Consider the following 14619-nt stretch of genomic DNA (forward strand, 5'->3'; position numbering starts at 1 on the left):
AAATCTCCTTTGTAAGTGGCCATTAAAATTGCGTCTTGTTTAATTTTTTTTTTTTTATAAATCTCGTTTAAACACTTTTTCTCATCTTGCAAACGAATGATGTCATTGGCAGGCCCAGTAATGAACTGAAAAAAAAAAAAATTAAAATCAACTTTCTAATGTTTTTTGGGGGCTCTCTCTAAATGCAAACCCTTCAAAACCAGTTTGCTAATCCAGCCAAATACTTAAGCACGTGCTTAACAACCAACTTGTGTTTAAGTGCCTTGCTCCCACATCTGTCCACACTCATCTCTGTGCACAGATGATGTGCCTGAAAGGGGAAGAGGGTTTAAACTGTGGCAGGGTGAGAGTCCCTGGCTGCTCAATTGTTGGGCTACTCCTTGCACAGACAACACAACAGGACAGAGACCCCACAGCAGCTGCACAGGACAAGATGCTTACTTTGGTTGAAAGGCTCTTTGCTGGCTATTTCTGTTGTTTGGGTTTGGTGTGTGACTGGAAGTTTTAGGGGTTTTTTTTTTTGTTGGTTTTTTTTTTTTAGATTTTTTTTGGAAGCTGTTTTAACGAAGTGGGAGCAAAACCAAATAGCAGGCTGAGCAAACGGGGAAAAATAAATGTGAAACTTGCAAATGAATAATTGGTGTGGTTTTAATTAAAAAGTGGTTAACTGTTTCGGGGTGAAGAGCATGGGTTTGGGTTGACACCATCTGAACCCTGGAAGGAGCACGTTAAGCTGTTCACCATACTGCGGGTTAAGAAAATGGGAAATAAATACATCCCAGCCCCTTGGAAAACTAAACCATCTTTAGGGCTCAGCTGTAAACTTTCTTCAGCAATTTATTAGAGTTCCAGAAAACACTTGTTGAGTAGCCTTGGCCTGTAATAAATATCAGTCCTTGTTTGTTTGTTTTTGTAATGGGAACAAAACCACATCTTTTTCTTTCTCAAGTGGATAATTTAATTACATGGCAAGAAACACATTCATTGTCCAAAATACCCAGAGAAGATTGCCATGAAACTCACAGTTCAGTGGTGAGAGGAGGAGAGCAGAGCCAGCTGATAGCAGAACTGGATTCAGGGAAGGTTTCTGTGATGGCACATCCATTTTTGCTGTCATTACAAAAGGAGACTGCAAGGAACTTCTTACCCCACATGGAACTCCAGAAGGGAAAGGCAGAGGGATCCAGAGGGAATGAGGGACAGGGAAGGGAAGGGACCTGTCTGGGCCACACAGAGGGTCTGAGGTGGTAGTGTGGGTGAACTGATCCATCTGTTCTCCTGCACTCCCTCGAGTCTAGCTCTGGTCTGAAAATATCAATGTTTTCTTCAAGAGGCTGAAAGACTTGAACATTTCTTGCTCAGCAGGTTGTTACCCCTTCTGTGGGGACTTGTCCTGGCCTTGGTGGTAGGAGGCAGAGAGTGATCCCAAGAATGTCTGGAGGTGACAGCCTGTGAGATTAGGGAGTGCTTAGGAGCATCCAGACCTTCTGTGTTCCCCCCCATTCCTGACTTGCAGAAAGAGAAACAGGAGTCAATCCTTTAAGATCAGTTCTTGATGGACTTGGTTCACTCATTCCCTGCAGGCAGCTTTGGGTTTAGCACTAGAAAAGTCTGAAATAGCTGAAGGGGGCACTGTCCAGATAAACAATTACCCAGTGCTCATTCCCAGGGATAGCCTGGCAATTATGGTCAGAATCCAGGAATCACATGATTGCAGACAGGCAGACCCTCACTCCTCTGAACTCATCTTGAGGGGCACAATTAACAAGCTGATGTGATTAAAGCCACATTCAGCTCTGGGATATGAGAGCCAGATGCACCCAGGTGACTCCTCCAAAGGAGCTGGTTACCTGATTTGTAGCAAATCAAGTAGAAATCAGCCATTCCTGTCCTCACAGCTCCGCCGTGCTGTTAAACAGCCAAACCCTCTTCTCTTACATGTCTTTGAGGGAGATGAAATCCATATGGCCCAGAGAGTGAGCACAGGCCAGGGATGGAAGGAAGGACAGAAACACCATTTCTTCAGGACAGAAGACAATGGAAATGTTTCCACTGATTCCAACAGGTTCTGAGTCAGCGGCTGCAACCAATTTTCCTCCTAAATGGACTTCCATATGTCTAAAAGAGTCTTGCAAGTGCTGGAATTTGTTACAGAACAAACCTGTACTTTATTACTCTGCTCCCTGATTCCCAGTGTTTCTCCCTTTAAATTCCTTGGTCAGCCATTTCTGGGCTTTGGGGTTCACTTCTGGGAAATGCTTCCATTTCCAAAGCCAGCGTTTTCCATGGAACAGACTGAGAGAAATCTCCCCACTCTGCTCCCAAATTTCACTTTGCTTTGCTGGGAACTTGTGCCTTCATCAGGAAATAGGTGGCTCTCTGCAGAGGTGAGGAAATCAAGCTCATCAGACCTGAAATCTTCTATACTTTACAGGTTGCCTCTGAAATGTAGATATTTGGGCAAAAGTTGAGTAAAGCTGGTTTCTAGCAGAAATTTTCAGTTTGCTGCATCTGTCAAAACAGAAGAGGTTTTGCCCTTTTTGCTGCAGGAATCTTCAAAGATTTTTCTATTTCCTTCTTTCATGAAATCGAAACAAAAATTGGCAAAATGGACTTTTTTCCTTTTCATCAAAGGCTGCTTTTCATGGAAAGAGTCACTTTGCTGCCCATGATAACATTTACTACATTTAAAGGTATTTAGGAACCATTGTACCATTTTCAGGAGTGGTTTAGGGACTACATGACCTGCTTCATATCCAGATTTGAGTGCTATCAGTAAAGGTTAAGCAGTTAAATAGCTTTTTTCTCGTCCTGAGGCATCAGTGAAAGACAAGCTTTCTACAATGTCTTGAAAATATGGCTCAAGTTTGATTAAATTCCTTAAACTGAATATAATTTTTAAACCAACTGCTAATGCTATACTGAAATAGCCATAAACATTACAGTTTTCAAATTCATCTATTTAAGCAAAAATATTTTCTATTTCCTTGCAAGAACAAAAACACAGGAAGAAACTTTCAAATCAACTCCCCCAGAGAACATCCCTAAGGCCCCATTTAATTCAGAATTTAAAGAAGTTATTCGGTTTCCCAAGTTATTTTTTAGTTCATGTTAACATTAGTTTAAGGGTGTTGGTTCAAAATGAAATCTCAAAACTTTTCATTAGAAAACAAAGCCAAAACACTTGGACTTCTTTTTCTTCTTTTGCCAAAACAGTTCGTCAAGCTGATGTGAATTCCCAAACATTTTCAGCCAACCTAAAGCACAATCTTTGGCAAATACATAATTTGCCTAAAAAAAGAAGTAATTGTCCAGTTCTAAGAACAAGGATAAAATCCATCAGTGATTTTAAGTGCTCAGACTGAACAATGATGGAGTATTTGCTCTGATGATAGGGAAAAAAAAAATAAATTTTGCTTATTGCTTTACATATATATTTATATGTTTCTGAAATTTATATACACGCACGGCCCTTTCCGTCCAACATGAATATTTTCAACACAGAAAAAGTAAAGAGAAGAGATTTAGTGCTGATTAGAACAAAAGTTGCACTGTACCTTACAGATTTCAGCATGTCTCATTAAAACTGGGCTTGAAATATACATATCCTTTAATAAATAAAGCTTAAGGTACATAAACACTGCAGCGGATATAAATTATTTTAACCAAAGTATGTAGGGGGAAAAAAAAAAATTACTGGAACACCATGATCCAGGGCATTTTACAGTAAATTGGACTTCATCAGTGGTTTTGCATTTTTATTTGATTTTGGAGTTCCTCCACTAAAGCTGTAAGTTTTGTAGAGTTTATTTCACACCTTGTAATTTAAAACGTTACACTCCATCGAAATTCCTCTCAAAAAAAGGACCCGGGTAATTAATGTCTTTGGGTTCAACGTTCATTATATCCCACTAGTGTGAAAATTCATAAAAATAAGACATGGGATTAGGAGCTTAACAGCCTCACACATTTGCAGAGCTGCTGCATTGGCAAATATTTCCCTGCCCTTTTGGAGCAGAGCACTCTCCTGGCTGCTCTCATTTGTTTCACTGGATCATCCAAGTCATTAGTGCCTGAAAAGAAACTTCCATGTCTCATGCTTGTATTTTTTTTTTTGTTGGAAGCAGATAAATAAGATGGGTCTTACAAATAAATTTCTTCCCGTGCTCTTCTCCTTCTTCCATTTGGTGTTTTCTTCATTCCATGTTTTGACTCCTCATGGAGACAATGGGAATTTTGGCCTCGTGGAGCCAGGGCACTGCAGATGCCCTTGGAAAGGAAGCAGGACCTGGGTTTTGATTGCTGAGAGCTGGGTTGAATCACAGGCTCCATTTTGCCCTGGGCAGATCCACAGATACAGAGGGTGAATTTGTGCAGCAAACAGTAATTTTGAGCAGAGTTTAATTTTGGAGGGACATAAACCGCTCACAAAGTTGGGCTGAATTTGACAAGCACCTTTTTCCAAAAAAACAAACAAAACCAACAAGCCTAATACAGGAGGCTCTTTTTTAAACTTCAAAACATTTCATTCCAAAGTGTTTTCAAAGCAAAGGGGTTGACTTCATGGAGGTGTTTCTGAAATGAGCCTTTTGGAGATTTTATTGAAAAACCCGACTTTAGGAAAAAAAAAAAAGAAATTAAACTCTAAAATGGAACATTGTGTTTCTGATCAAACACCATGTCCTAAGTTGACTCAGTATTTCTCGTTTATTTTAACTTTATTTTTAACCTTTTTTCTTTTTTTTTTTTTTGGGTGGGGGGGCGGGGACTGTTTTGGTTCAAAACAAACAGAATTGCTTCATTCCCTGCTCCCCTCCCCCAGATATCAGAATCTGACCACGGCACAAATCATCCTTTATCCACCCAGCAGATCAGCCCAGCTCTCCCTGCATCCAGGGCTGCACAATTCCCTTCCAAACTGGGCAATTCCTATTGTGCTCAAGTCCCTGCCACATCCCAGCCTCTCATCAAGGCTCCCTCTATGGCTGACAGGGAGAAATTCCAGCCCAGGATCCTCAGGACCAGCCACACTCTGCTGTTCCAGGGAAACAAGCTGTCCAGTTTGGAGATGCTTTAAGCGAGGAGATGAGAGTTCTGCAACAGATCTAAGTGGAAATTGCTTCTTTCATTGCTGCACGTGGCTGTGTAAAGGAAAAATCTTTGTCCAGGATAGATCAGCTATTGCATTTTTCCTGGAAATTAATCTGGAGACCTGCAGCAACATTCAAGTGCTTCACTGCTGGCTGACACTTCAGATTTACCTTTCTGCCAAAATGATTTTTGGTCACCAATCCAAGGAAGGGGATTTCAGGAAGTTCTCCAAAGAAGAAAGAGCATCGCAAAGGAAAGGCTCCTTAAGTTTCACTCTGTACATTTTAAAGCAATGCAATTAGCCTCTAGCATCCTAACTCAGGTTTGCATGTTTTGTTCCAGGAGCAGTTCTTCTAACTGAAATGTTTTAACACACATACATACACTTTAAAAAAAATTAAAAATGACAGATGTTCTTTGAGCTTAAGGAAAGAAGTTCCTACCTTCAAGCTTGATATGGAGACTCTGCTGAAACCTCCCTTTGCTCTCAATGCCTAGAGAGCTGCTCTGCCCTCAGAGCAACCCATCTTTGCAACCAAAGGGCAAAGGGATTCTAAGGAAACATCAGGGCTCCTCAGATGGGCGAAAACTGGGAGATCTCTCAGCAAAGTTATTCTCTGGTTCAATCCAAAAAAACTGTCATCATATGCTGGGGCTGGTGAAGAGGTGATAAAATCACTCAGCTTTGGGACATGAGCAGTTCTCTCAAATTTAAATCAGATGGAAATGGAGTCAACTTGTTTGGAGAAGCAGCTCAGCTCTCAGCAAGGATTATGACTCTAATAATTTTCCTGTAGCTACAAACGGAGCATGTTTCAGAGCAGTAAACAACCACCATACTTTTCTTATGAACTTATCTTGCATCACAGCCCTGTCCCCTCGTGAGGACAAACCAGCAGGAGCCTGGTGCTGTTTTCTGGGTGAGCATGCAGGCCAGCAGAGCCTTGCTTGCTCTGAGGATCTCTCCATGAGCTGACGCACGAGCACGAAGATGAGTCACAGATGGCTCAGCTGCTGTTGGAACCTCAACAGATCTGAGTGAGTTTGGGATGCTTCCCACCATGAATTCTTCACTCTCTGCCTCACTGCAGAGCCTGCTGTGCAAGTGTTTTGAAGGGTAACACAGAGAAAGAGCTGTGCCCTTGGGAAGAGAAAAACCATTCCCCTCAAACACAGTTAATGGGGCAAGAAGAGCCAGGTTCAAGTGTAGCCATGGAGTTTCCAAGTTAGACCTTGGGTTCTACTGCTGAGAGACAGATTCTCCATCACTGCAGAAGCAGAAACTATCAATTACCCATCAGGACACACAGGGTGGACTTGTTTGTGGCTATGAGTTAGAGGATATGTTGAGATCCTTTCCAGTTCTATCACTCCAGAACAGGAGATCACCCCAGCTACACCTTAATCTTGCTTGGAAGGTACACCCTGAAAAGACACAGGCTACAGGTCATCCCCATGCACAGCAGCTGCTGAAGTAGCAGTGTAAGAAATAACAGTAATGCAACCTCTCAGCAGGAGCAGAGCCATGTTTTTTCAAGGAAACATCATAAGCATAATATATACCTGCAAAGTTGGACAGTACTGAGACAGAAAATTTTGTTTGAGTGTACCCAGGACATGATTAAAACTACTGTGATCCCATGCAGCAAAATCCTGATGGTCATACCACTCTGCCTGGTCCAATTTATCCTCTGAATTGTCACAGGGTAACTGTGGTCCAACAGGATTTATGCCAGATGGGTTATAATATATCTTCCTGCAGTCAGTGTGAAATGCAAAGCCAACAAAAACATAAAATACCATGTTCTAGCTAATTCAACACAAAGAACAGTGCACACACATGAGACATGGAGCAGATTTGTCCCACCAGGTGATTTTGCAATAAACAGCCTGAGTGTTATTGAGGTGGAATCCTATTGTCCTGACAAACCTTCACCTCTTTCCTGCTGAAAGAACCCTCCTGTCAGTTCAAGCTCACGTGCAGCACTCAGGGACACCAACACTGTTCTGACAGTGAGAGCCAAATCTCTCAATGCAGCCTGTAGGGAACTTAGCAGAGATGCAAGAAGGAATATTGATGTTTGCTTTGTTAAGCTTTGGGCTTAACACCAGAGACTCTCCTGATGCCTCCTGGCTTTGAGATAAAGGAAAGGTCTAGAGCTGCCACAGCCCCATCTCCTCGAGGCAGTGCAATTATCAGCTGAAGGCTTGATTAAGCTTGACTAAATTTCCACAGCAGGAGAGTGGCAGTGGAATGCTAACCCTTCCTTACACAGAAACACATCCCAAATGCACAGTCACTGGCACAAAAAAAGAGTGGCCACTCATTTTAGGGTTAGCTGACAGAAATGACTGTGTCAGCATCTGCAAGTATTCAAAATTCTCAGGCTTTCTTGTTTTTATCTGCCTTCTGGGCTTTTTTGAGGCTTTATGTCAGATGGTGCTGAGTTTTCAAGCTTTTCTCCACAGGGATGAGGCCATTGGGTGATCCACAGAGTGCAGAGCCAGACCCTAAATCTAACCCTAAAACTGGGCAGTTGTGTTGTGAGCATATACAGTGTGGGGAGAAAGTCACAGAAGGAAGAGACTGGCTGTGGGGGGTTAAAATGACCCTGAGAACATCTCTGCATTCAAAGTTTGTAATATTGAAGGGGTGAAGAGGAAGGAAAATGTTAGACAAGAGGAGGAGAACTTCCTTTTTGTGTGAAGAGACCACCTGAGCAGGGGTGGAGTGATGATTCCTGAGCAGACACACTGGAGGACAGTGCAGCAGGTTTCCATCTGGGCTGTACCTGATCATCAAAACCAACCCTACTGTCAGGAAAACAAAGAGGCACAAATTTAGCAGAGGAGCCTGGGGAAATATTGTCAGTATTGTCTTTTAACAATGGCCCTGATAGGAACTTTTCTTTCTGACATAGGTGGGAAAAGCAAACAGAAGAGACCCAAAGAAATGCCAGCTGTTCTTCAGGTCCAAAGCAGAAGCAGGAACCTATGAGGCCAAGCAGGACTGGGAAACCAAAGCTCTGAGTTGAATTAGCTCTGTACCAGTTGGTGCAGTGAGAGAAGCCAAGTTTCTACCTTGCACAGATTCCCTGTGCTCTGGTGTGCAGCTGAGCCCCGGCCGTCCACAGGGTGGATGTTTTAGTGCCTGGCTCTTTTTAACTGGCACATGTTAAGAGCTTTGAATTAACAGGTGCATAAAAACTGTCAAAAAACACTTAGCTCTCAAGACAGTCTGTCGGTTGTATTAAAAATATGGTTTTATGTAACCACATTCTCTCAACACTTGCTGGGTATTACGGCATGGGAAAGTCACTCGCCCTTTCCAAATGAAAGCAGTGATGTTTAAACTCTCCTGCAGGGGAAAAAAAAAAAAAAAAGGATGAAAAAAAGAAAGAAAATGAGAAAGACGACAGTTCCTCTGATCTTTCCAAGGATTTGCTCCTGTTTTAAACACTAAAGGTCGGTTTCTTTTAGCAGAACAGGACCGGCCTAAAGCTCCAGACTAGGGGCAAGCACCCCAGCAGGTCAAAAGGCCAGTATCTTGCAGGCTTAGTGAGGTGGAAATGAGGGGTTTTTGACAACTGAATGGGAAGATGTCTCACTTGCTGACTGAGGAGGTGGTATTTACTGTAAGCATGGCCTGGGCTTTATAAAAAAAAATCAAAAAACGAGTTTAACAGGGGTTTAGAGCTAGGAAAGAAAGCCAAACTATTTGTGCCCATATTTCAGAAGATGTTTTAGTTCTCCATCTTCCTTCAGTCATGAATCCAGAACATCTGGGAAACAAAAGCATCAGGTTTCCAGAGTGGAAAGAGCTCTAAGACACAGGTCCAGAAGAATTTTTAAAACTCTCGAAAGCATTTCTGAAATCAGTTCCTTTCCAAATATGTGGCAAACACATTAAAGTGGACTTCGGATTAGTTTTACTGCCTCTTGATGAAAGCCATTCACACCTTTGATGTGTTTGAGGATAGCAGCCATCCCAAATGCCTTCCCCAGGAAACCTCCTTCTGGCTCTCCCCAGCTGGGTTATCATTTGTCACCCCCCCAGAGGTGACCAGCTCCAACCAGCCACCTCTGGGCTTGCAGACATGGTAGGTGAAAGCAAAGATTTCTGAGTGCAAGTGTTCAGGTGTAACAGTGAACATGGATAACCCCAAAGCCTGGGAATAGCAGCAGGGACTTGGGCTTCTAAAACTGGCTGTGAGTTTAATCCTACTGAGTTTTAGTTCCAGGAATTAAAGCATTTTCACCCACCTTCTGCTCAGCCTGGTGGCTCTGGGGAGCCCTGGTTATTTGCCTGGCCTGGAGGACAGATGGATCCATGAAGTTTCTCAGCAGCTGCTGGAAGTAGAAAGGGAAACTGTTTGAAAGACAGAAGGAGAAAAGAAAACCGGTGGCTTGGAAGGGTGCAAGTAATGAAAGGCTCCAGTGTGGCAGGCAGCTGGGGCAGAGGAGACTGACTAGTCCTTGAAAAGCAAATGGTGACTGCCTTCTCTGAAAAGCAGATAAAGCTTTACTCATGTTGAGGCCAGAAGGAACACCATGAGGGCCCAAGTGCAACTTGCCAGGCCAAGGAAAGTATGTTCCAACAGCTTCTCAAGTTCTGCCAGCAAAAGCATCATCCTTGAGAGACTCACAGGGGGACTGTCACTGACAGTACCAGACACTGTCCAGGAGTGGAGCCTGCCTGCTTGGCAGTGCTGGTTTCCTGCAGAACTGGTTAATGTCAGTGAGACTGATGAACACTCCACAGTAGTTAAGGGATGCAGTGGGATGTCATGGAGAAAAGTCCACTGCTAAATATTTTGATTTGAAGAATGAAGAAAAGAAAACAACTGGCATTTTAGCAGATGGGGGGGGGGGGGGGGGGGGGAAGAGATCTGGAAGCAAGAAGAAAATCCTGCAGAGAATGAGGCATGACTTTTAAAAACAGCTGCAGGATGTTCTTCTTGGAGACTCAAGAGAAGCACGTTAGGAAAACTCTGGAATGGACCTGGTTCTTCATGAGCACATCCTCATGCCAAAGAGCATCATCTTCTCCATGAAACAAACCACCAACACAAGGGAGCAGCTGCAGCTCACACGCCAGCCAAGCCAGACACACAACCTCTAGGAGACCATCAGCACCACAGACAATGAAATCTGCACCATCAGCAGCCAGAGTCATCACCTAAACAGCCACAGAACTGTTGAAGATGTGATGCTCAGAAACCTACTCCAGATGCAAACTGGGGAACTTGGAAGAAAATGATGTCTGAATTTGATTAACCCTTCCTTGGGACAGGGACAGAGTCTGTTTATACTGGAATGGGCAAAGTGACTTAAGTCTGCAAAGGCAGAGCTGTACCTAGCTTGTGTGCCCAAGGCAGTGAGTGTACTCAGCAAATATTTTGGCAGAGTCTCACAGCATGGCTCTGCCAGGAGTTTGCTGCCCAAGCTAATAATCCAAGGGACAGCCAGTTTGTGACTCTTAAATGCAGTCAACATCACATCTAGTGAGGTTTCCTTGATGGACTGATGGCTCCTAGGGTAGTGGCAGTACAAAGGGCTTCACTCCCACCTAGAAAAAGGAAGAGAGCAAGGAAACCTGGCTGAGACACCATCTGCAGGATACCCAACTCCTGCCTGTGAAGGAGTCACATCTGCAGGGAGGTGCTGGTACCTGCTGCCTTGCAATGACTCCCAGAGCTCTCCATCCCTTCAGTTCTCCTGGAGATACAGTGGTCCACGTGGAGGCAATGGCCAAGAAGGTCAGCTGCCCTTTAGCTCCATGGTAGGCAGCTGGAGGGCTCCCATTTCTGTTGCTGCTAGACTTAGGACTGCAGAGCAGCCACAGCCTCACTTGGTATCTGACACCATTGCTAAGCTTGTAGTTCATGGAGTGACCCTGTCCTTTGCTCTGCTCCTCCTTTACTGGCTCAATGAAGGAGGAAGCTGTGGAGGTGATGGAGGTGAAACAACTCAGTGGAGTCTCCTTCAGGACAGTTAGGGACTAATGCAGGAGCAACACAAGGTCAGAAACTGTGCATTTAGAGCTGCTCCTGCTGCGTGTCCTTGTCTGCAGCTATTCCATTACAAACCCATCATAGTATTTGAGGGCTCCCAAGCCACAGCAAGTTCAGAGCAATGCCTTCTCAGGCTGAGATTTGGGGCTCAATTCGGCCCTGCATAATCAGGAAACACAGCAAACCAGAACAAAGACAATTACTGCAGAGAAAAATGTCAAGACAGACATGAACATGAGAGGATCACATCAGTCAATTATGTTCAGATACATCACCAGCACTTATCAACTGCTAGAGTAAAGAAACCTTGTGTGGGGAAGTTAAAAAGGCCCATCACTCATGGATTATTTATGATACATTTCACTTTTCTTGCCCACAAAACATTTTTTTGTTGTTTGGGTGTTTTTCTCTAACTCGGCTCTAGCCCTTGAAAGCTGACTGAGGGAGGGGCACAGCTTCAGCCCATGCATGGTCTGAGTGAACTGACTCCGTTCCCTCATTCTGCCACATCCTCCCCAATTCTGAACAGCCTAAGAGACTGAAGGGATATCCCCAACACTGCAGCTTTCCCTTGGGATGATTTTTATCCAATTCAATGGCATCCCAAGTCATTACATGGGTTCTTTCACCTCCTTTGCTGTGAGGAACCTCCAAGCTTTACTGCCTGCAGAAATGGATCCCAAAGCTCCACCAGAGCAGTGGGCTGAACTGGGTACAGGACAACCCATCCCATCCCCAATTTCCATCAGTCTCCAGAAAACAGCACATGGTGGAGCCAAGGAAAAGGCTCCTGGAAAAAGACTCGTGTTCCATTCCCCAGCTCCGGAGCTGCAGCCCCAACATGTGCTTTCCAGTCCCAGATAGCACATCCCTGCTGCTGCTGGACTTTCTGCACTCATGCCACCACCCACCACTGCCCGTTCAACAGGACACTATTCCCAACCCCTGAAAGACACTGTGGCTTGGAGTGCTGAGACTGTTGAATCTCTGCCACACCTAAGAGCTGTTTTATCTGCTTGCCCAAGAGCAATTTCGCCCAGTTCTCCCCTCTTGCACTCATGTGCCAGGTGTGAAAACCAGCTCAGACATCAAAACCCACTGCTCAGTGCTGGCAGTGTGGAAAAATAAAATCACTGGCTGATCAGCCAAACAAGCAGGTGGGAGTGGTAAGGACAGAGGCAGGAGAGACAAGGTACTAAACCTGCCCAGTGCTCCCAAGTGCCTCGTTAGGCTGATTTATGTTTAGCTAATTGAGAAAATGACCCTAACTACACAATCCAGGCCCTAATTCAGAAAGGCCCAAGCTTTTTAGTGTCTCTGCCTGAGCCTTAAAAGGCATGATTTAAACCCTGTAACTAACAGGCTGCCAAAGGCAAGGATTTGAAGGATCTGATGTCCTATCATGCCGAGGGGGTGAGCGAGGCTTGGCTCGCTTCTCTGGTTACTTGGTCTTTCCCCACTGATGTCTGAGTTCTCTGCTGGGACATAAATCAAGGAAACCATGAAGGAAACCAGTCTTGTGCCCCATCAAAGGAGCCAATGCTCCCTTTAATGGGACCATGCAGAAACAGGGCACTTAACAAGCATGTGGTTTCTATAATACCAACCCACGTCTCTACACCCTGCTTGCACTGCCACTGGCAAAACCCTTTGTCCATTACACACCACACCTGCTGATATCCATGGAATTAGGAAAGGGAGTGTGATACAACACCAAAGTGCTGAACTTAGGATTTTTGGGATGGATCAGGCCTGCAGAAAAAAATTTACCTCTCAGCAACTGCAGGAATCCTTACACACAGCCATGGCATGTGCAGGAGAGGAGCACAAATACCCAAGACACTGTTACACAGAACCCCACTGAAGTACCAAGCTTGGCCCAGGACATTCAGACGCTCAAAGATCCCACATAAGATGCCTCAGGTGAAGTTCCAAGCTTCAGGTGTAGGTGTTTAATCCAAACTTGAACCTTGACAGAAGGGAGTTAGGAACAGTAAGTCTTCAGGTCTTGCTGTCCTAAGCAGAAAATACAGACTGGACAGAATCCAGCAAAGGAGAGAATTCAACAGTGTTTTGCCCCTTTCTTGAGCTCCAGAACTTCCCCAGAGATTAAGTTGCCATGAGATTCCTCTCTAGCATGTTCTTAATGCAGCTGACCAGGAAACACAGTACCTCCAACCACTAGGCCACTCTCTACATTTCTCTCTTACTAGTTTTTCCTCATTCAGTTCAGATGGGATCCAGGTCCAAAGGAAAGACTCCAGTGCATCACAGAAGGTAATAGGAAGAAAAATGGCTGATGGAGAACCTGGGTCTCTCCCCAGAAAGCTCCCCTAGGCTCAAACCTCTTGAGAGCCCAGCTTCATCTGGCTGGATGTACAATCAGATTGGGGGTTGTCCAAGTGTTTTACACCATGCTCCACACATCCATGGGAACCCCAGGCTGAGTCATGACCATCTGTGCTCATTTAAACATTTCTTGACAGAGGAGGGAATGCTAATCCTGATATCCTGGCCAAAATGCAACAGAGATAATTGTAATGTGCTTTGTAACATTCTCAGTGGTGTACATTGGTGTTTTCCAGCTCTTCCCATAATGGTAATGTGGTGATCCAGCACAGAAATGGCCACGTTGCCACAGGAGAGGCCCCTGTGCCAAGCCCTGCAGTGTTACTGTCAGACATATCTCTATTTTCCCTGCCGTGGAACTCAGACTCAGACTTTTACCTCCACCTGTGCAAGGGGTCCTCACCAAAAACCTGCCCACTCATTTCTGAGCTGTGCTGAGCTTTCCATGTTCCCATTCTTCTGAAGAGACAAAAGTGGACAGCACACCTGACCTTGGTGGTACCTGGGGCAGCAGGACAAACATTGTAACACAGAAATGGATTTGGAGAGCCTCAGTTCCAACAGCTCTCCTTCTCCTAGGAGAAACAAAAAACCCCCAAACCTTTTGTTGCACCAAAATCATCTCCTGGCATTTCTGACCAGCACACATGTTGTTACAATTAGGACTGGACTCCTTGGCTCCGGCACAGGGGGAATTTTAAACCGGCACACTGGCACCCATCAAAACATTCGCCAGCTTCCAAAGTGGAACTGACACCACGGTAGTGGTTTATATCACACGTCAGAGAAAGGCTTCACAGCTCAGATCAAACAAGTTAACTCTTCACTCCCTGGCCAGGAGAGCAGCCTGATGCTGGGCTGCTATTGTTATTCCACACGGCTGTTCCATGTGGCTTCCAGCCAGTCCACTTCACTTCGCAGCCTCAGAAGTTAAAGACAGAGAGAACTGGCCAGAACTTCAACAAGGGATTTGTGAGAGAACAGAAACTGCTGATTCTAACAGCATCTTCCCTCTCAGGCAGAAACAGCACCAGCACTATCAGAATGGCACGCAAGAATGTTTCAGCCTTTAAACAGTTTTGTTGCATATAAACTTTCTCCCTTCTAGGAAATTCATAATTTTAAGCAGTTGTCAAAAAAAATCTTTGGACTTGGAATTTTTTGG

At 44.5% G+C, this 14619-nt stretch overlaps 1 protein-coding gene across 1 annotated transcript in view; it reads right to left on the minus strand.

Moving 5' to 3' along the window:
• Positions 1 to 14619, minus strand: part of NTMT2 (N-terminal Xaa-Pro-Lys N-methyltransferase 2) — a 146595-nt gene that overhangs the window by 37009 nt on the left and 94967 nt on the right. The gene's annotated exons all lie outside the window — the stretch shown is intronic.

The sequence above is a fragment of the Erithacus rubecula genome (assembly GCF_903797595.1).
Source record: "Erithacus rubecula genome assembly, chromosome: 10".
Lineage (NCBI taxonomy): Eukaryota > Metazoa > Chordata > Aves > Passeriformes > Muscicapidae > Erithacus > Erithacus rubecula.